The 22,666-nt window shown below is 35.8% G+C and overlaps 2 pseudogenes; both read right to left on the bottom strand.

Annotated features, from left to right (window-relative positions):
• Positions 1-5,557: 5,557 nt before the first annotated feature.
• On the bottom strand, positions 5,558-6,142 carry LOC141553117 (RNA polymerase II subunit A C-terminal domain phosphatase SSU72 pseudogene; annotated as a pseudogene).
• Positions 6,143-18,623: 12,481 nt separating this feature from the next.
• Positions 18,624-19,208, bottom strand: LOC141553116 (RNA polymerase II subunit A C-terminal domain phosphatase SSU72 pseudogene; annotated as a pseudogene).
• Between the last annotated feature and the right edge of the window lie 3,458 nt (positions 19,209-22,666).

Here is a 22,666-nt window from a genome sequence, read left to right as displayed (position 1 = left end):
TCTTACCTCTAGATTATTCCTTGCTGACCTATATACTTAATGGTCAGGGGGGGTAGCCATCTCAGAGCTTGGTTATGAGCTTCCTGCTGTTCTTCAGAGGTTGTAATGAGAGAAAGGAAAGGGGGAACCCTGTTTGTCTGTGCATAGATAGTAAGAAACCCCGTTTCTCGGCGCAAAAATCCCATGAGGCACAGTGTCCCTTGTAAATGAATTTACAGGCCCGAAAACCTAGATTGATTAAAAAAAAAAAAAAAAAAAAAGGTTTATTGTAGAAATTTGGAAGTAAAGCTCAGTTAGAAAGAAAACAGAGCCAGAGGTGGACGCTGGGCAGCAGGAACCCCTACATGGCTAGAAGGATACCATGTGTTGGTGGGAAGGCTCCGGCAAAGAGTGCTACAGCTTGGAACCTATTATATCCATAAAATTGTGGGTGGTGCCAAGATCTTGGTGGGCTTTTCAGTTAGCTCAGATCAGGTGAGGGCTGGGGGAAGCTGAGCAGATAATGGGGCTCGGCCTGGATATTCAAAAGGGTGCCTTTGACCAGGATTTGTGAATCAAGGTCAGCCACGGGTTGGGCAATTAGAAAGGAATCTTAAAGGGACCTCAACCCCCATCAGTTGCATCAGGTTCACAGTAGAAAATAGTCAATAGCCATAACAGTTTAATATGTGACAACCCAAAGACCCTAGATTTTGTGATAAGAACTCATTGTTGCCAAAAACTGCTGGGGGAAAAAAAAAAAAAAAAAAAAAAACTACTTGTAGAAGGCTGCAACTTTGGAGAAGTATACTTGAAACAAGGTGTTAACTCAGTGGAATTAGAGAATTTGACTATTGAAGTTTTAAGTCCTAATGAATGGAAATCTTTAGCAAGGACATGTTTAGAATATGGACAAAACTTGTCCACTTTCTTTCACTGGGTGTAGCTGGTTCTATTCATTATTGAACAAATGGAACTGATATGATTCATCTCATTGTTGAAGAGAGCCACATCCATCAGAATTGATCATCATATGGTATTGTTTTTGAAGTATATATTGATCTGGTCTTGCTCTTCTCACTCAGAGTCAGTTCATATAAGTCTTTACATACATTTCTGAAATCATCCTGTTAGCCATGTCTTACATAACAATAATATTCCATAACATTCATATACCACAATTTATTCAGCCATTCTCCAATTGCTAGTCAAGCAGCACTCAGTTTCCAGTTTCTAGCCACTGCAAAGAGGGCTGCCACAAACGTCCTTGCACATACAAGTCCCTTTCCTCTTTAAGATTTTTTTGGGATATGAGCTCAGTAGTAACATTGCTGCATAAAACGGTATGCCCATTTGTTTTGTGGTTTGATTTATCTAGTTCTGAGAGTACAAGGTTGAAATCTCCAACCATTATAGTTTTGCTATCTATTTCTTCTTGCAATTCTCTTAACTTCTCCTTTAAGAAGTTAATTGTTATACCACTTGGTGCATATATGTTTAGTATTGATATGGCTTCATTGTCTATGCTACCCTTTAGCAAGATATAGTTTCCTTCCTTATCTCTTTTAATTACATCAATTTTTGCTTGATCTGAGATAAGGATGGCTAGCCCTGCTTTTTTGTCTTCACGTGAAGCATAATAGAGTCTTTGTCAGCCTTTTACCTTTACTCTGTATGTATCTCCCTGCTTTAAATGTGTTTCCTATAAACAACATATTGATCCAGTCTGCTATTCACCTCCACTTTATGGGAGAGTTCATCACATTCATATTTACATTTAAAATGACTAATTCTTTATCTCCTGCTATCTTATTTTTTCCACATTATGCTTTTCTTTTTCTTACTCCCTTTACCCCTTTCCCCAGTATTAAACTTATGAGCACCACATGTCTCACACAGCCCTCCCTCTTTGGAATTCCTCCTATTCCCTTTTAATCCCTTCCCCTTTGTTATACCTTTCAATTATTACTCTTTTCCTTTTCCCTTTTCCTCTCCTACTTTTTAATGAGATGAGAGAAGTTTCTATGTAAACCAAATATGTGAATTATTTTCTCTTTGAGGAAAATCTGATGAGAGTAAGATTCACAAAATGTTCCTCACCCTCCCTAAATTCCCTCAGATATGAGAGGTTTCCTTTGTCTCTTTGTGGGATGTAGTTTCCCTCTTTTTAGATCCCCTTTTCCCTTTTTTCTGATACTATCCCCTTTGAATTTCTGTATTCCTTTTTATATTACATCAGTAAAATCAAATTATACATGCACTCTTTATGTAGGTCTATAACAGAAATACAGCTCTTAAGAGTTCTTTTTCTTTCCTGTTTTTTTTTTTTTTTTTTTTTTTTTTTTTTGCTTCTCTTGAATGCTATGGTTAGAGGTCAAATTTTTTCTTTAGCTCTGGTCTTTTCATTAGAAACAAATAAAATTCCAATGTTTCATTAAATGTCCATCTTCTTCCCTAGAAGAAAATGTTCAGCTTAGCTGGGTAGTTGATTCTTGACTTCATTCCAAATTCTTTTGTATTTGGAATATCAGATTCCAGGATCTTCAATCCTTTAATGTGGAAGCAGCCAGATCCTGAGTTATCCTTATTGTGCCTCCTCGAAATTTTTTCTTTTTTTTTTTTTGGCTGCTTATAATGTTTTTCCTTAGTCTGATAGTTCTGAAATTTAGCCAAAATATTTTTTAGAGTTTTTTTTTTTTTTTTTTTTTTAATTTCTTTTTGTGTATGTCCAATTGAATTTTTAAATGAGTTGCTTTGCTCTATGGGACTTTTTTTTTTTTTTTTTTTTTTTTCCATTTCACTATTTTGTTTTGGTTTGGTTTTACTGAGTTATTTTCTTTTTCCAATTCACAAATGCTACTTTTCCAATTCCAAAATTCTTTTTTCCCTGCACTCCCCAGTATGTTTTTACCTCTTCCAGTTCACATTTCATGAAGTTGTTTCCTTTTTTCACTTTATTAAATTTTACTTTAAGTTACTTATACGCCTTTTCTGTATTCCGTCCGGGCAGAGTCCCCCTGGTAATCAGAAATGTGACTGCCCCAGGAAGAATGGAGCTGCAAGGTAGTTCTGTGGTATGTGCTAAGTCACTTCCAGTGTTGGCTGGGTATAGTCAGATACTGTTAGATTCTGACATTTTTTTGGAGAACACTCTAACTTTGGCTTTAACTTGTCTGCTGATCTACTGCTTTGTAACTAAAGCAGAGAATCCAATTTATGGTACAGCCCTCCCTGAAAATTTTCCACCCTTGGAGACCACCCACTCCTTGTTCTGCTCATTGTGCTAGCATATGGTTCTGCCTTCCTGACTGCTCTGGCCTGCTCCCACTGATCAGGACAGACTTTTTCTAGTAATCTTCTAGATTATCTTTGGCTGATAATCTGTAGTACTCCCAATATTCCTGGATTTCACAAGTCAAGCACTATTTCTGAGGCTGAATTTGGTAATTAGTAGTGAGGGTAGTAGGGAAGCTTAGAATGACATGTGTGCCTTCTCAAACGGGGAAAAGTTTTTACATTCATGAGTTCTAATTAAGGCCTCATTTGACAAACCCAGAGAAAATTGACTCAAATTTCAAGCCATACTTCAATTAACAAATGTTCAGATATGAACATACAATTTTCAGAAGAAGAATTTAAAAACATTTCTAATTATATGAAAATGTGCACTAAATCATTTTTGATCAAAGAAATCCTAATTAAGACAAGTCAGTTGTACCACTATATACGTCTCAGACTAGCTAAAATGGCAGGAAAGATGATGATGAATGTGGCAGGGAAAGTGGGAAAACAGGGACAGTAATATATTCTGATGGATTTGTGAACTCTAGCCATTCTGGAGAACAATCCAAAACTATGCCCCAGGACTATCAAACTGTATATATTCTACATAGCTTTTAATTCAGGGTCTACTGGATCTTTTGGATCCTACAGGGACTATATGCCAATGTGAGCATAAAGTAGGGAAAAAATATTTATAGTAGAACTTTTTATGGTGGCAAGAAATTGGAAACTGAGTACATGCTGCAGAATCTTAGGATGGCTGAATAAGTTATGGTATATAAATGTTAGGGAGTATTATTATTCAATAAGAAACCATCAGCAGCATGATTTCAGAGAGGCATGAAGAGATTTACATGAACTTATACTAAGTGAAGTAAGCAGAACCATTTCACACAGCAACAACAAGATTATCTGATGATTGATTCTGATGGACAATTCAACAGGAAGGTGATTCAGACCAGTTCAAACAGTCTGGTGAGAGCCATTAGCAACTAAAGAGAGTATTATGTGGCCATAGTGTAGATAACAGCATTGTATTTACATGTGTTGGGGTGCTTGCTTACATTTTATTTTCTTTCTCAATTTTCTTCCATTGTTAATCTGATTTGTCTTTGGCAGCATGATAATTGTGGACATATGTAGAGAAGAATGGCACATGTTTAATGTAGATTCCATTGTATATCATAGAGAGAGGGATTTGAGAGATAGAAGGGGGAAAAAATTTGGAACACAGCATTTTACATGTTTGAATGCTGAAGAGTACATATGAATGCATTTTGAAAATAAAAATCTTTAAAAATGAAATTAATTAAAAAAAAGAAATTGATCTAATCAGCAATCATAATCAGAAAGGCAAAAATCAATCAATAAGTGAAATATCCTTGTTGTTCATAATGTGGCTTTTAATTCAATTGCTACCTTACAAATTACAAAGGAATAAAATAATTAAATCTTTGTGTGTATGTGTGAATGTATATATAAGTATGTAAGAGGAGCAAAAACATTGGTATGGAAATAATTCAGTCAAGAAACATTTACATTTAAATGTTAATAATATATATTTAGATCTTTTTTTTTTTTTTTCCCTGAATATATCCCTTCTGTCTCATCTACTTCCAAATTCATCCCTCCTTAGAAAGGATCCAGCTTCAGACAAAAGTACTATTTGATCCAAATGTTGTTATAGCAGAGGGCAGCCTGGGGAGATTTTTTTTTTCTTTTTGTTCAGATTCCAAGTTTACACAGAGTAATTATTTCATAAATCTTTCTATACTCCAGGAAATTACTTTTTTTTTTTTTTTTTTTTTTTTTAAGAAAAGACACAACTATGGAAAGGAATAAGTTTATAAAATAGAAAATAAATATTTATTAAAAGAAAAAAAAACATTACAATCAATAGCAGAGAAAAGTAAGATGATAAAAACAAACAACATGAAGGGAATAAAAAGTATTAAGGAAAGGAATGTTGGAAACTGTTTTTCTGGAAGAGGAGAGAATCATCAAAAAATTTGACACACGTGATACTTTCAAGTAAGAAGGAAAGCATTTGAGCTTCAGTAAAATCAGATTGTGTGGAGAACAATCTTCCTACTTTCCTCCTCCAATTCTGGTAAGGTTTCATGAGGCTTGGTTTTCACATCTTCTGACTAGTGTATACACTGACAGGCTCCTCCAGTGGCTTTGAACCCTTTGTCCTGATTGTCCACATAAATCCCATGGATTGGCTGCAAAGTATCCTGGTTTCTAGAATAGACCTAGACTTCTTTCAACTCTGAAGAAAAAGCCAGTTTGGGCATCAGTAAAAACAGAGTGTATGGAGCAAAGTCCTATCACTTGTGTCCTCTAATTTCAGTAATAGTTTATCTATCTCAGTTTCCAAATCTTCCATCTGCTGTATATACTGACAGAGCTTACAGATGAGAAAAGCCCCTAGAGTGGCTTCTTCTTCATTGTCCTCAATTTCCACATTAATGATATGAACTGGCCTCAGACTCTTCTGATCTCTGAAAGTTAAATGTTCTAGTACCTTGTCATAGACTCTCTCTTCACAGGTAAAGATGAGATCAAACTCATCCCTGCAATTCTGGAACCTCTCTGGCCGGGGTTTGATTCTCTTATTTCTGCTCAACATGTTCAAAATCCCATTCTTTGTATAGAGCTCTTGGTCCTTCTTAACAAGATCATTGTACATCTGATTATAGGTCGTTTTGTAATCATAGACATTAGGCTGGTCTGCTGTGGGTCCTGGAAGTTTTATATAATTTCCAGCTCCAAAAGATCTGACTCGGAATCCTCTTTTTTTGAGGATATGGTGAACCTCCATGCTTCGGTTCTGGTTACTAGAGCACACCACAGCCACTTTCAGGGGAGAAGAGGGCATGATAGTAGTGAGAGCACCTGGAATGCCAAGCTTGGGGAAAGCAGCAGGAAAAAAGGAGGCTGTGGTAACCAGTGGGCAGCTAAAGCTACAGCCTCAGCTGGGCAAGCAGAATGGAGCTGCCCCTGTAACCAGGCTGAATAAATAGGTACCTTTTGTTGAGACCTTCCTGACTGGAGGGACAAGGTTGGGGAAAGCAGCAGCTAAAAGGAGACTCAGGGAAGTAGTGGAGAGCTAAAGCCACAGCTTCAGCTGTAAGCAGAATGAAGCTGCACTTGCAGAGAGGCTGTATAAATAGTGCTTTGAGTTGACACCTTCCTGATCTCATTCTGCAAGACTACAAAAGCTTAGGCCTCAAACAAATGAAGAGATGTTGAGGTGTGAAGTGTGAAGTGTGAACTCAGGCTGCTTGAGTCAATTGTGTTTGTTATGATGTTATCACTTGCTGACTCAAAGGATAGATTATTTCTTGAAAGTTAACACTTTGCAACTTTTGTCCTTGTAACCTGGAGGCCATCAGACTCTGGCACTGAAAGGCTTAGATCATGTATTTGTAACAGTGCCCAGAGGAATTAGAATGTAAACCTTATGTTTCAATTTAATTTCTTTTTTTCTGTTTTTCTTTTTCTTTTTTTTTTTTTTTTTTTTTTTTTTTTTTTGGAATTTTATAGATTTAGATAATTGCTCAGAGAAGATTTCCATAGACTTCAACAGACTGATAAAGGTGTCACTGAAAAGCAAAAGGTTAACAATTCTTGATTTAGATCTTCCATGTACCCTAAATGATTTCCTTTCTATCAACAGATTGTCTAAGAAGACTTCAACACCAAAATAGATGAGAGAAACAAGAGAAATTGCATTGACAGAACAATGTGCTCACATCAATAGGGATAAATGTTGTTCTTTGTATTTGGTTTTGGTTGTTTGTCCTTCATAATCAATGAATATCCTGGAAGTCATACAAGTGAGCTGCTTTTAAGTGAGTTTTGAGGAGTGTCCAATCTCTCTTTCTCTTCTAGAACTACATCTACCCAGTGCTATAGTGTAGATCCATACAAAAGGAGATAACCCTGGAGGTCTGAAGTTATGTTGAGGTAATGGGTTTGGCATCCAAGAAGTTTTCCAAGTCCATCATGGATGACCACCTCCTAAGGAAATTCTAGAAATGAGGGTCTGGTAGTTGTTTATCTGTTTTTGTTTTCAGAAATAAGTTGAATGAGATGACATATGAGATCTTTCTCCTCCAGGAAAACAACTTGAAAGCTACTTCAGAAGAGGGACATCATTTTAATTTGGTATAGGAACAGGAGTTAATGTATGAATTAATGATCATATGAATTATGGCTTCAATGGTTAGTGTTGGATGAGATAGATGAGAACACTTAAGCCCTGCCTCTGGGAAAAGTTTGAATTCTCTTTAGAATTTGCATGGCTTCAAAATCTTGGCTTTTCTTATTGAAGAAGCCATTGTGGATTCCTCAACTTCCATTTAATGAAGATCAGCTGGACACACTCACTCCCTTCACATATGTCCTCCATTCCTATCAAACTGCCCCCAATTTGGACTTCCTTGATTTCTTTTATTGCATTAATTTTAGATTTCTTCCACCATGAAAATTTTATCTTCACTCCCCTTACATGGTGCCTTCCCCCTTGCACCTTTTCTTTTGTGTTCCCATTCAGCCTGAAATTCCTACATTTTTGGTTTGCATTCTATCCCTAGTGCTTATGCATTGGTGTATATTAGATTATTAATAAATATTTATTTGCTCCTGAGATCCAATGTTATTTTTTCATGAACTCCATCATAGGAAATACACTACTATATTTTATTCCCAGATTTGTCTCTTGCTAATGGAAGATCATAGATACTTTACTTGATGTCACTAGTTCTGTTTCTTCAAAAATTGTATATATTGTAAAAATTATCACATTCTGAGAGCTATGATAGTTTATGATTTTGTAATTATTTTAAGAATTTACTGCATTTAAAATATATGTACATGTGATTCTATAATGTATGCATTTCATGTATATATCAAGAATTATCCAAAAAATCAGAAAATATCTCAACATTTATATCAATAAACTAAATCTTTAATCTGTGTATCTTTTATCCATCAGTTTGTTCCAATATTATTACCAAAACAATCATGTTCACCTTTATTTATTTTTATATTTGCATGTGTGTTTATGCATGTGTGTACACAAAGTAATTTAATATATAGATTGCATGAATTTGAGTAAATCATACCTGGTTTACAATGAAACCTCTTATTCTTACTAGCTGTATAAGTGTGGAAAATTTTATGAAACGTTGAGCCTAGTTTCTTCATGTAAAAAATATTTTTTTTTAGAATGAGCTAGTCTCTCTAGCCCCCTTTTGTTTCACTTTCTTTGATAATGAGATCCTATGGTATTTAAGAATTTTCTTGAAAGCACTTTATAAAATGATAAATGCATATATGTACATATATTCATTCTCTAATGTAAAATGAACATAGGAATGATTCTCAACTATGCTAAAAGTATTTGCATGTAAATTTGTCAAGAAAATGAAAATATTTATACTTGGAATCTTCTCATTTGGGATCAGGAAGAGCTAGATTCATATTCTGCCAGCAACACTAGCATTTTATCATAGATAAAGCACCTCAAACCCTTTTAGCTTTCAGAATCAGTTTATTCAGATGTTCATTAAAGTTTGTTTGTTTCTTTTCTCTCCCCCCAGGCCAGGGCTATCATCACAGAACCTGTCCACATTTCCATCTTGACACATATATTTGAAGAGAAAATTTTGACAATACGATCAAGCAAATATTGCTAGCATCAATTATTCCCAAATTATTATTACTTCTCCTTCTCCTTTTTCTCCTCTCCTTCACCTCTTCCCTTCCATCTCTCCTTCCTCACCCTCCCCCTGCTACTTCTCCCTCTTCCCTTTCATTCCCCTTATGCTTTTTTTCCTCCACCCCCTCCCTCTCCTTGTGCTCTTCTTTCTCTCTTCTCTTTTTCTATCCTCCCCCAAATGCTCCCCTTCTTTTGGCTCACTCTTCCCACCTTAGTCCTCTTCCCTTTCTCTCCTTCTTCCCCTTCTTATCTTATCTCCCATTCTCCTCAATCTCCTCAATTCTTTTACTCCTCTCTTCTCCCCTGTTTCTTCTCTCTCTTCTTTCTTCCTTTCTTGTTCTCTTCCTCCCTTTCCTTCCTCTTCTTTTCCTTATCTGCCCTTCTACCTCTCCTTGTTGCTATCCTCCCTCTCTTTCTTCTTCCTCCCTTTCAACCCTTTCCTTTTCTCTCTCTTTTCCTCTCCCTTGGATCTCCCCCCCGCCCCGGTTTATATTTCTGTTACCTTTCCTTTTCCTGTTTTTCATCTGCTCCTCCTCCTCTTCCATGTCCTGTCCTCCACTTCCTTTTTTCTTCTCCTTCTCCCTCTCTTCAGTTTTTCTCTTTTTTCCCTTCTCCTCGTACTTGGCTTCCTTCTCCTTTTCCTTCTTTTTTTTTTTTTTTTTTTTTTTTCCCAATATGGAAAGGAATATAAGCTTTACAAAAATGTCCTGTATTTAAATTTGTTTTTTTTTTTAATTGTTTTTTTTTTGTTTTATTGGGTTTTTTTTTTGCCATAAATCATTTAGCAAATGCAGCCCAAAGGTTGCACTAGGCCTTAAATCAAAGCGACCTAATATAATAACTTAATATATGTGTGACTATGGGCAACTCACTTAGTAACTTTTAAAAATTCTTATCTGTAATATGAAGATAAGAAAAATACACACTTTCAACTGTTATGGAATTATCAAATAAGATAATAATTAAAAAGAGCCTAACACATGTAAATGTGTGACACAAATGTTAGTATTATTATTATTTTTAATCTTGGAGAATTTGTATTTGTAAAGTATTTGAACATATGTGTTAAAATCTTGCAAACTTGAATTAAAGGATTGTTCTGCCTCTAAAATTGGAAATTTCAGAAAGAAATGTATCATTATTTTTTCTCACTTTATCGATGGTTTCATGAATTTTATTTTTATAAAGAATTTACATATGACAACTATGACTGGTCTAGTAGTGCCAGACTAAAACTATATTATAAAACAGTAGTCATCAAAATTATTTGGAACTATTTAAGAAATAGGTTCACAGGAGAAAAATAGACAATATCCATAGCAATTTAGTGTTTGACAAATCCAAAGATCCCAGATTTGGTGATAAGAACTCATTTTGATAAGAACCCTCCCCCCTCAATTTTACCTTTTTGGGTGGAGGGACTTGGGGGGGGGAAGGGCAGTGACACCATAAGCACCACCCAAGAAGCTTTGTCCCACCCTATGATACAATTACAAAGGGAAGTAATTAAAGCTAAAATTGTGGGAAAACTGGAATTAGTTGTAGAAGGCTGGAACTCTGGAAAAGTAAACTTGAAACATCTTGAAACAAGATGTTTACTCGGTGGAATTGATGAAATAATGGTTTTCTAGTTCATATATATCTAGAATGATATAGTGATATAATTACATTAGTTTGATAAAATGAAATAATCACTCTAGATTGGCTTATACTTGTTATATTATAATGATGTAATTGTAATGGGGTACTGCAACTGGGGACAAAGTCTGCCTCAGATAGAGACTAGTTGAAACTGGCAATCTATCAGACTACTGAGGAGATTGGATCAGCCTAAGACTATGACAGAAAGCCAGTCTAAACATTAGATTTTCATGCCCAAACATGGGGTTCTAGGTGAAGTCCTAAAGAAATCAGGTCAATTTTCATCAGAAATGCAGGGCCTTACAAAGCAGGCCAAAAATCAGCTTGACTGATTGTGATGCCCAAGAATCTGAGCAAAATAGAGATTAGAGAGTATTCAATTTAGAATTTATTAAATGGGGAGATTTCCTGGAACCAATGGATCCATGGATGTTCCCTGGGCTGAATGAGACTATCATCTCAAAGAATCCAGCACCGGTATCAGATACACAAGATTCTTTATAGGGTAATAAGAACAATTTCATAATGAGGGAGGTACCTGGATGGGGCTGAACTAATGGGGGGAGGCACCTAAGATGACATAATGGGAAGTACTGGAGAGGCTCCTGATATTCTAATGACATCTAATGGATAAAGACCTTTATCCCAACAAACTTGAAGAGGGAATAAGGATAGCCTAAGGTCTAAGATATAAGACCTTTATCCTAACATTAAAAGGGAATGGTTATAACCTAAGGCAAAGTAACTGAATAGGACAATTAGGGAAACTGGGTCAGGACATTAAAAGAGAACTTTGGCACAACATTCCACACTTTCTCTCTTCTAACTATTCAAATCTTTGAATTACCTTCCTCTAGAAGGTCTTAATTTTGACCAATCCTATGTGAAGTAAATCAAACAAAAACCAAAATAAAGCTAGAACAATGCAAGGACTTATGGCAAGGGCAATTCTTTCCCTGTTAACCCCAGAGTTAATCAGCAATACACAAAGCTCCTTATTGCAATCATGTCAGGTCCTCTGCAGTTGGGAAGCATATGGACAGTTCACTGTGAGTTAGGTCTATGGTCATTTCTGCATTTGACTCAGCTTCTGCTTACAGAGCAGTTGTGCTGCCCATTCAGAGGAGCAAACCTCTCCAGGGTAGAAGGGTAAGGCTTGGAGTAGCTCTACCTGTTCCTGCCCAGAGGAAGAGACAGGGCTGCAGAAAGGATCAGAATTCTGAGCAGATTATGATTTAAAGAGAACAGCCAGACAAGGAAGTGTGAGGAGAAAGAAGAAGTGGGGATGGTCCTGATAAATCCTAGCATTAGACAATGATGCTCCTTTAGATGAGATCAAAAGTCAGTGTGGCACAGTACACACAAATACCTTTTATACATGGGCTATGATGCACAATTCTCAAGATCTGAACATAGGAAGATAGGATCCTTTTAGGCAAGGGACTTCCAGAGAGACTTGTCAATGCTTTTCATGTGGCAAAGTAGAGCATGTGAAAGCTCAATGTTGGCAGAGAATACAGGGTGGGAGAACAAGACCCAAAACCCGATGTCCAAAATGCAACAGAGCCTTCTATTTGGCATCAGAATGTAGACTGATTCAGGGAAACAGTATGAGGAGCCCAGCCCCAGGGCTCAAGGCAAAAACCATTTGGAGCATGATGGCAGCTAATGTTACACCCAGAGAGTCTTTAGAAGTTCAGTACTCCAACATGATCAATCAGCCAAAAAGCAATCTGATGGGAGAAAAGGATTCCATGATCAATCAGCCAAGAAGTAACTAGATGGAAGAAAGGGATTATAATTCAGGAGAATAGAGTTGTATGCAGCTGGGACTACTGAATTATCCCCTGGACAGGTGAACACTATAGCAATTGCTGTCTTCAGGAAGCCAGGAGTCTCTTTTGTCTTAGGCCATAAAGCCTATTCCTGCCTTTTGAAGTGAAGTGAACAAGGTAGGTGTTTGGAATTGATTAATGGGCAGTGCTGATGATATCATTGTCTCTCCTACTCCAGCTCCTCTTCCCCCCCAAGCAGACAAAGGTGGAGTTGAGGGAGAAGTGTAAGGAATTGGAAAAAACCCCAAATAAGAATGATCCACATTAGGCCAAATTAAAGTCCAAACCAAGTTTTGCACATGAAAAGAACTAAAGCTCTTCTCAAAGGCCTCATACTCAATAGATTCCCTAAGGCATTAATTCACATGTTAAAGTAGAAGAAAGCTAAGGAGAATTTCTCTAGCTGATCTCCACAAGACTTCTTCTTCAGCTTTCTTCTTCTTCTTCTTTTTTTTTTTTCCCTTCTCACTCTCAGCATTGAACTTGTTCTTTTCTAGCTGTTATAACCTAGCTTTCTCTCTTTTCTCTATCTTACCCTGTAACTCACCTTGTAATTCTATTAACTATTTTTTAATGGTTTGTTATACGATTTCTTATTCTACCTTTAACTCAACTTTGTATTCTCAGTCATCTCTTTTAGCTCTAGATTTTTCCTTGGCGGGATATATACTTAATAGTCATGGAGGGTAGCTATATCAGAGCTTGATTATAAACTTCCTGCTGTTCTTCAGAGGTTGGGTTAGGTTCACAAGAGAAAATAGCCAATAGCCATAGCAATTTAGTATGTGACAACCCAAAGATCCCAGATTGGGTGACAAGAACTCACTGTTGCCAAAAACTGCTGGGAAAACAAAACTACTAGCAGAAGGCTGCCACTTTGGAGAAGTATACTTGAATCAAGGTGTTACCTCAGTGGAATTAGAGAATTTGACTTTTGAAGTTTTAAGCCCTAATGATTGGAAATCTATAGCAAGGACATGTTTAGTATCTGGACAAAAATTGTCCACTTTCTTTCACTGGGTGCAGCTGGTTCTATTCATTATTGAACAAATGGAACTGATATGATTAATCTCATTTAATCCATCAGAATTGATCATCCTATGGTGTTATTGGTGAAGTATATAATGATCTGGTCTTGCTCTTTTCCCTCGGGATCAATTCATATAAGTCTTTCCAGACCTTTTTGAAATCATCCTGTTAGCCATGCCTTAAAGAACAATAATATTCCACAACATTCACATAGCACAATATATTCAGCCATTCTCCAATTGATGAGCAAGCAGCATTAAGTTTCCAGTTTCTAGCCACTACAAAGAGGGCTGCTACAAAGTCCTTGCCTATATAAGTCCCTTTCCTCTTTAGGATTTTTTTGGGATACGAGCCCAGTAGTAACATTGCTGCATAAAAGGGTATGTCCATTTGTTTTGTGGTGTGATTTATCTAGCTCTGAGAGTGCAAGCTTGAGTTCTCCAACCATTATAGTTTTGCTATTTCTTCTTTCAACTCTCTTAACTTCTCCTTTAGGAAGTTAGATGCTATACCACTTGGTGCATATATGTTTAGTATTGATATTGCTTCATTGTCTATGCTACCCTTTAGCAAGATATAGTTTCCTTCCTTATCTCTTTTAATTACATCAATTTTTGCTTGATCTGAGATAAGGATGGCTAGCCCTGCTTTTTTCACTTCACCTGAAACATAATATATTCTCTGTCAGCTTTTTACCTTTACTCTGTTTGTATCTCCCTGCTTTAAATGTGTTTCTTATAAACAACATATTGTAGGGTTCTTACTTTTGATCCAGTCTGCTATTCCCTTCCACTTTATGAGAGAATTCATCACATTCATATTTACATTTAAAATGACTAATTCTGAATTTCCTTCCATCTTATTTCCCCCAGATTATGCTTTTCTTTTTCTTATTCCCTTTCCCCCTTTCCCCAGTATTAAACTTACTGGAACCACTTATCTCATGCAAGGCTCACAGAACTCTCTTTAGAATTCCTCCTCCCCCTTTGAATCCCTTCCCTTTTCTTGTACCCTTCCCTTATCCCTTTTCCTTTTCCTCTCCCACTTTTTAATGAGATGAGAGAAGTGTCTCTGTAAACCAAATATGTGAATCATTTTCTCTTTCAGGCAAATCTGAGGAGAGCAAGATTCGAACAATGTTCCTCCTCCTCCCTAAATTCCCTCAGATATGAGAGGTTTCATTTGTCTATTTGTGGGATGTAGTTTCCCTCTTTTTAGCTCCCCTTTTCCCTTTTTTTCTGATACTATCCCCTTTCCATGTTTACATTCCTTTTTATATCAGTAAAATAAAATCATACATGTACTCTTTATGTAGGTCCATAACAGAAATACAGTTCTTAAGAGTTATTATTTTTTTTTTTTTCTGCTTCTCTTGAATGCTATGGTTGGAGGTCAAATTTTTTGTTTAGCACTTTTCATTAAAAACAATTTCATTAAATGTCCATCTTCTTCCCTAAAAGAAAATACTCAGCTTAGCTGGGAAGTGGATTCTTGACTGCATTCCAAATTATTTTGTCTTTTGGAGTATCATATTCCAGGCTCTTCAGTCCTTTAATGTGGAAGCAGCCAGATCCTGAGTTATCCTTATTGTGCCTCCTTGCGATTTATTTATTAATTTATTTTTGCTGGCTGCTTGTAAGACTTTTTCCTTAGTCTGATAGTTCTGAAACTTAGCTAGAACATTTCTTGGGGTTTTTATTTTAGGGTCTTTTTCAGAAGGTTTTAGGTGAATTCTTTCAATGCCTATTTTACCTTCTAATTCTATTAGCTCTGGGCAGTTCTTTTTGATGATTTCCTGTAAAATAGTATCTAGGATCTTTTTTTCTGCATAACTATCAGGAAGTCCAATAATCCTCATGATTATATATTCTAGATCTATTTTCCAGGTCTTGTTTTTCCAAGTAGATATCTAACATTTTTGCTATTTTTTAAATTCTTTTTGTTTTGTTTGACTGATTCTTGATGTCTCAATGAATCATTTATTTCTAGTTGTTCAATTGATTTTTTTTTTTTTTTCTGAGGATGTGGTTAAGCAACTTGCCCAGGGTCACACAGCTAGGAAGTATTAAGTGTCTGATATCAGATTTGAACTGGGATCCTCTTGAATTCAGAGCTGGTGCTCTATCCACTGTGTTACTTATCTGCCCCCAATTCAGTTGATTGTTAATGAGTTATTTCCTTCATTTTGCTTTTTTATTTTTTTATTTTTATTTTTATTTTTATACTTCTTTTCGTACATGTCCAATTGAGTTTTTAAATAAGTTTCTTTGCTCTATGGGATTTTTTTTTTTTTTTTTGCATTTCGGTATTGGGTTTTTGTTGTTGTTGTTGTTGTTGTTTTTCTGAGTTATTTTCTTTTTCCAATTCACAAATCCTACATTTCCAATTCCAAAATTCTGTTTCCCTACACTCCCTAGTAGTTCTTTACCTCTTCCAGTTCATATTTCAGGAAGTTGTTTTCTTTTTCCCCTTTATCAAATTTTACTTTAACTTACTTATATGCCTTTTCTGTACTCTGTCCTGGGCAGATCCCCTCTGGTAATCAGAAGTGTGACTGCCCCAGGCAAAAGCCCCACACTGAAGAATGGAGCTGCAAGGCTGTGCTGTGGTATGTGCTGAGTCACTTCCAGTGTTGGCTGGGTATAGTCAGATCCTGTTAGATTCTGACATTTTTTGGAGTACACTCTACCTTTGGCTTTAACTTGTCTGCTGATCTACTGCTTTGCAACTAAAGCAGAGCATCTGACCTATCATAGAGTCCTCCCTGCAAATTTTCCACCCTTGGAGACCACCCCACTCCCTGTTCTGTTCGGTGTGCTAGCATCTGGTTCTGCCTTCCTGCCTGCTTTGGCCTGTTGCCTCTGATCAGAACAGACTTTTTCTGGTGATCTTCTAGATTATCTTTGGCTGGTCATCTGCTGTACTCCCAATATTCCTGGATTTCACAAGTCAAGCATTATTTCTGAGGTTGAATTTGGTAATTAGTAGTGAGGGTAGTAGGGAAGCTTAGAATGACATGTGTGCCTTCTCAACCTGGGAAAAAGTTTTACATTCATGAGTTCTAATTAAGGCCTCATTTGAGAAACCCAGAGAAAATTGACTCAAATTTCAAGCCATTCTGCAATTAACAAATGTTTAAAGATATGAACATACAATTTTCAGAAGAAGAAATTAAAAACATTTCTAACTATATGAAAATGTGCACTAAATCATTTTTGATCAAAGAAATCCTAATTAAGACAAGTCAGTTGTACCACTATATACCTCTCAGACTAGCTAAAATGGCAGGAAAGATGATGATGAATGTGGCAGGGAAAGTGGGGAAAACAGGGACAGTAATATATTCTGATGGATTTGTGAACTCTAGCCATTCTGGAGAACAATCCAAAACTATGCCCCAGGACTATCAAACTGTACATATTCTACATAGCTTTTAATTCAGGGTCTACTGGATCTCTTGGATCCTACTGGGACTGTATGCCAATGTGAGCATAAAGTAGGGAAAAAATATTTATAGTAGAACTTTTTATGGTGGCAAGAAATTGGAAACTGAGTACATGCTGCAGAATCTTAGGATGGCTGAATAAGTTATGGTATATAAATGTTAGGGAGTATTATTATTCAATAAGAAACCATCAGCAGCATGATTTCAGAAAGGCATGAAGAGATTTATATGAACTTATACTAAGTGAAGTAAGCAGAACCATTTCACACAGCAACAACAAGTTTATCTGATGATTGATTCTGATGGACAATTCAACAGGGAGGTGATTCAGACTAATTCAAATAGTCTTGTGATGAAGAGAGCCATTAGCAACTAAACAGAGTATTATGTGGTTTTAGCATGGATAAGAGCATTGTATTTTCATGTATTGGGGTGTTTGCTTACATTTTATTTTCTTTCTCAATTTTCTTCCATTGTTAATCTGATTTGTTTTTGGCAGCATGATAATTGTGGTCATATGTATAGAAGAATGGCACATGTTTAATGTAGATTCGATTATTTTTCATATAGAGAGGTATTTGAGGGATGGATAGGGGACAAAAAATTGGAACACAGCATTTTACATGTGTGAATGCTGAGTGTATATGAATGAATTTTGAAAATAAAAATCTTTAAAAATGAAATTAACTTAAAAAAAGAAATTGGTTTTATCAATAATCATCATCAGAAAAGCAAAAAAAAAATCAATCAATAAATGAAATATCCTTGTTCATACTGTGGCTTTTAATTCAATTGCTACCTTACAAATTACAAAGGAATAAAATAATTAAATCTTTGTGTGTGTGTGTGTGTGTGTGTGTGTGTGTGTGCGTGCGCGTGTGTGTGTATGTGTATGGAAGTATGTAAGGGGAGTAAAAACCTTGGTATGGAAATACTTCAGTCAAGAAACAATGACATTTAAATGTTAATAACATATATTTATATCATTTTTTTTTCCCCTGAATATATCCCTTCTGTCTCTTCTACCTCCAAATTCATCCCTGGTAAGAAAGGATCCAGCTTCAGAAAAAAGTACTATTTGACCCAAATAATGTAATGGCAGAGGGCAGCCTGGGGAGTTATTTTTTTTTTTTCTTCTTTTTTTTCAGATTCCAAGTTTGCACAGAGGAATTATTTCATATAAGTCTTTCTATACTCCAGGAAATTACTTTTTTTTTTAAGAAAAGACACAACTAAGGAAATAGAAAATAAATATTTATTAAAAGAAAAAAAAATTACAATCAATAGCAGAGAAAAGTAAGATGATAAAAACAAACTACATGAAGAGAATAAAATGTATTAAGGAAAGGAATATTGGAAACTGTTTTTCTGTAACAGGAGAGAATCATCAAAAATTTTGACACACATTATACTTTGAAGTAAGAAGGAAAGCAATTTGAGCTTCAGTAAAATCAGATTGTGTGGAGGACAATGTTCCTACTTTCCTCCTCCAATTCTGGTAAGGTTTCATGAGTCCTGCTTTTCACATCTTCTGGCTCGTGTATACACTGACAGGCTCCTACAGTGGCTTTGAACTCTTTTTCCTGAATATCCACATAAATCCCATGGATTGGCTGCAAAGTATCCTGGTTTCTGGAATAGATCTAGACTTCTTTCAACTCTGAAGAAAAAGCCAGTTTGGGCCTTAGTAAAAACAGAGTGTATGGAGCAAAGTCCTATCACTTTTGTCCTCTAATTTCAGTAACAGTTTATCTATCTCAGTTTCCAAGTCTTCCATTTGCTGTATACACTGACAGAGCTCACAGATGAGAAAAGCTCCTAGAGTGGCTTCTTCTTCATTGTCCTCAATGTCCACATTAATGACATGCACTGGCCTCAGCGTCTCCTGATCTCTGAAAATTAAATGTTCTAGTACCTTGTCATAGATTCTCTCTTCACAGGTAAAGATGAGATCAAACTCATCCCTGCAATTCTGGAACCTCTCTGGCCGGGGTTTGATTCTCTTATTTCTGCTCAACATGTTCAAAACCCCATTCTTTGTATAGAGCTCTTGGTCCTTCTTAACAAGATCATTGTACATCTGATGATATGTCGTTTTGAAATCATAGACATTAGGCTGGTCTGCTGTGGGTCCCGGAAGTTTTACAGAATTTCCTGCTCCAAAAGATCTGACTCGGAATCCTCTTTTTTTGAGGATATGGTGAGCCTCCATGCTCCGGTTCTGGTTACTAGAGCACACCACAGCCACTTTCAGGGGAGAAGAGGGCATGATAGTTGTGAGAGCACCTGGAATGCCAAGGTTGGGCAAAGCAGCAGGAAAAAAGGAGGCTGTGGCAACCAGTGGACAGTTAAAGCTACAGCCTCAGCTGTGTAAGCAGAATGGAGCTGTACCTCAGCCAAGATGAATACATACGTACCTTTTTTTGAGACCTTCCTGACTGGTTGGAGAAGGTTGGGGAAAGCAGCAGCTGGCAGAATTTTTGCAGAGTTAAAGCCACAGATTTGGCTGTAAGCAGAATGAAGCAGCACTTGAAACCAGGATATATATAGTGCTTTGAGTTGACACCTTCCTGATCTTATTCTGAAAGACTGCAAAACCTTAGGCCTCACCCAAGTGAAGAAATGTTGAGGTGTGAAGCGTGAGGGTTCTTGAATCAATTGTGTTTATTATGATGTTATCATTTACTGACTCAAAGAATAGATTGTTCCTTGAAGTTTAACACTTTGCAACTTTTGTCCTTGTAACCTGGAGGGCAACAGACTCTGGCACTGAATGTCTTCTGAAAGATGCATTTTGATGAATCAGTTTTGGGTAGAAAACTAGAGAATGCATGATTGAACTTGAAATGCTTGAAGATGGGTGTGATATACATCTTAGATCAGGTATTTTTAACAGTGCCCAGAGGAATTAGAATTTAAAAATTACGTTTCAATTTAATTTCTTTCTTTTTTTATATAATTTTATAGATTTAGATAATTGCTCTGAAAAGATTTCCATAGACTTCAACAGACTGATAAAAGTGTCACTGAAAACCAAAAGGTTAAAAATTCTTGATTTAGATCTTTTGTGTACCCTAAATGATTTCCTTTCTATCTGCAGATTTTCTAACAAGACTTCAACACAAAAGTAGATGAGAGAAACAAGAGAAATTTCATTGACAGAACAATCTGCTCACATTGATACAGATAAATTGTTGTTGTTTGTCTTTGTCTTTTGTTTGTCCTTCATATTCAAAGAAGACTATGATCTTCTGGCAATAATACAAGTGAGCTAGATTTAAGTGAGCTATGAGGAGTGTCCAATCTTATTTTCTCTTCTAGAACTATATCTACCTATTGGTATGGTATAGATCCATACAAAAGCAGATGGCCCTGTGGGTTTGATGTTAAGTTAAGGTAAAGAGTTTGGCTTCCAAGATGTTTACCAAGTCCATATTGGAAATTCTAGAAATGTTGGCCTGTTAGTTGTTTATTTTTTTGTTTTCAAAATAAGTTGAATGAGATGACATCTGAGATCTTTCTCCTCCAGAAAAACAACTTGAAAGCTACTTGAGAAGAGGGACATCATTTTCATTTGGTATTCCAACTTTCCAACAATATTCCTGACAGAATAGGAGTTAATGTATGATCCTTAAATGAATTAATGATCACATGAATTATGGTTAAAATTGAATCAGATAGATGAGAACACTAAAGCCAAGAAAAGTTTGGTTATTTGCCTAAGGTAAATAACCTCTCCCTCTCCTGCTCCCTCTCCCTCTGTTCCCCTCCCCCTCCTGCTCCCTCTCCCTCTGTTCCCTTCCCCCTCCTGCTCCCTCTCCCTTCCCCCTCTCCCTCTTTCTCTCACTCTCTCTCCCTCTCTCTCTGTGAATTCTTTTTAGAATTTACACCTCTTCAAAATCTTGGCTTTACTTAATGTAGGTCCAATTGTGAACTCCTCAACTTCCATTTAATGAAGGTCAGCTGGACACACTCACTCCCTTCACATATCTCCTCCATTTTTACCAAACTTCCCCCAATTTAGACTTCTTTGATGTCTTTGTTTTATTCATTTTGTACTTCTTCCACCACCAAAATTTTATCACTTCACCCTTTACGTGGTCCCTTCTCATTAGCAACTTTTCTTTTGTAAGTTACCTCTTCCCCCACTTAGTCCTAAACTCCTATGTTTTTAATCTCCAGTGTTTATGCACTGGTATATAGCAGATGCTTAATAAATATTTATTTACTCCTGAAATCCAATGTTATTTTTTTCATGAACTCCATCATAAGAAACACACTACTCTGTTTTAGTCCCAGATTTGTTTCTTGCTAATTGTGATATGGGAAATCTCTTTTCTAGAAGTCAGTCACCTTGAAACTAGATTCCTTAATCCTATCTTGCCCTAGAAACCAACCCCCACCTCTGTTAAGTACCACTAATTAATCTTTCTATAGAGTTAAGCTGACACTAACCAAATTTTCTATAGAGCTGAACTAAAGCTAAGTATCACTACTTAACTTTCAAAAGATAGAATTAATGTTAAGTACCACCACTTAAGCTTTCTATAGATTTGAACTAACACCAATCAAACTTTCTATAACTTTACTGAAGACTATTCAAGCCCCAAATTTCTCTATTGTTTCAAAAGCCCCTAAGACCTAAACTTTGATCATAAAACGAAGTACTCTGGCTTAATCTACTCAAATAACTCAATCTCATCTTAAAGTTTTATCCACTGACAGAGCTCTCTTAGTGATTCAAAATAAATTTTTACATTTTTTTTTTTTTTTAGAAAACTGAGTAAATTTTTTTTTTACTAAACCCACGTCTTGTCTCACACATCATAACTGGATCCCCAACAACTGCAAGAACATAGATACATTATTTAATTTCATTAGGTCTCAGTTTCTTTCTTGACAAACTGTATATGTTATAAAAATATCTCTCATTCCTTAATCTGTAACAGTTCCTGATTTTATAATTATTTTAAGTAGACATTTGTTGCATTTAAATTATATATGTATATCTATATATGTGTGTGTATAATTCTATTATGTATGTAATGTATTTATATATTTAGAATTATTCAGATATCAATTAATTCAATAGTTTTTTTTACTTTAAATTTTATTAATTTCTCCTTTTATTTTTAGAATTTCAAGTTTTGTGTTTGTCTGGGGGTTTTTAATTTGTTCCTTTTCTAGTATTATTAGTTGTAAGCCCAATTCATTAACTTTTTCTTCCTCTATTTTATGTAAGTAGGCCTCTAGAGATATAAAACTTCTCCTTATTACTGCTTTGGCTGTATCCTACACATTTTGATATGATGTCCCATTATTGTCATTTTCTTGTGTGAAGTTATTATTTATGTCTATGATTTGCTGTTTCACCCAATCATTCTTCAGTATGAGATTATTTAGTTTCCAATTATTTTTTGGTCTATTTTCCCTTGGCTTTTTATTTAATGTAATTTTCATTGCATTGTGGTCTGAAAAGGATGCATTTATTATTTTTGCCTTACTGCATTTGATTTTGAGGTTTTTATGTCCTAATATATGGTCAATTTTTGTATAGGTTCCATGACCTGCTGAGAAGAAAGTGTACTCCTTTCTGTCTCTATTTAGCTTTCTCCAAAGATCTATCATTAAAAAAAAAAAAAAAAAAAAAAAAAAAAAAACTTTTTCTAGTATTCTATTTACCTCTTTGACTTCTTATTTATTTTGTGGTTTGATTTATCTAGTTCT

Source organism: Sminthopsis crassicaudata, chromosome 2 (assembly GCF_048593235.1).
Source record: "Sminthopsis crassicaudata isolate SCR6 chromosome 2, ASM4859323v1, whole genome shotgun sequence".
NCBI lineage: Eukaryota > Metazoa > Chordata > Mammalia > Dasyuromorphia > Dasyuridae > Sminthopsis > Sminthopsis crassicaudata.
The sequence above is the reverse complement of the archived record's forward strand: the minus strand, read 5'-3'. Positions and strand labels throughout refer to the sequence as shown.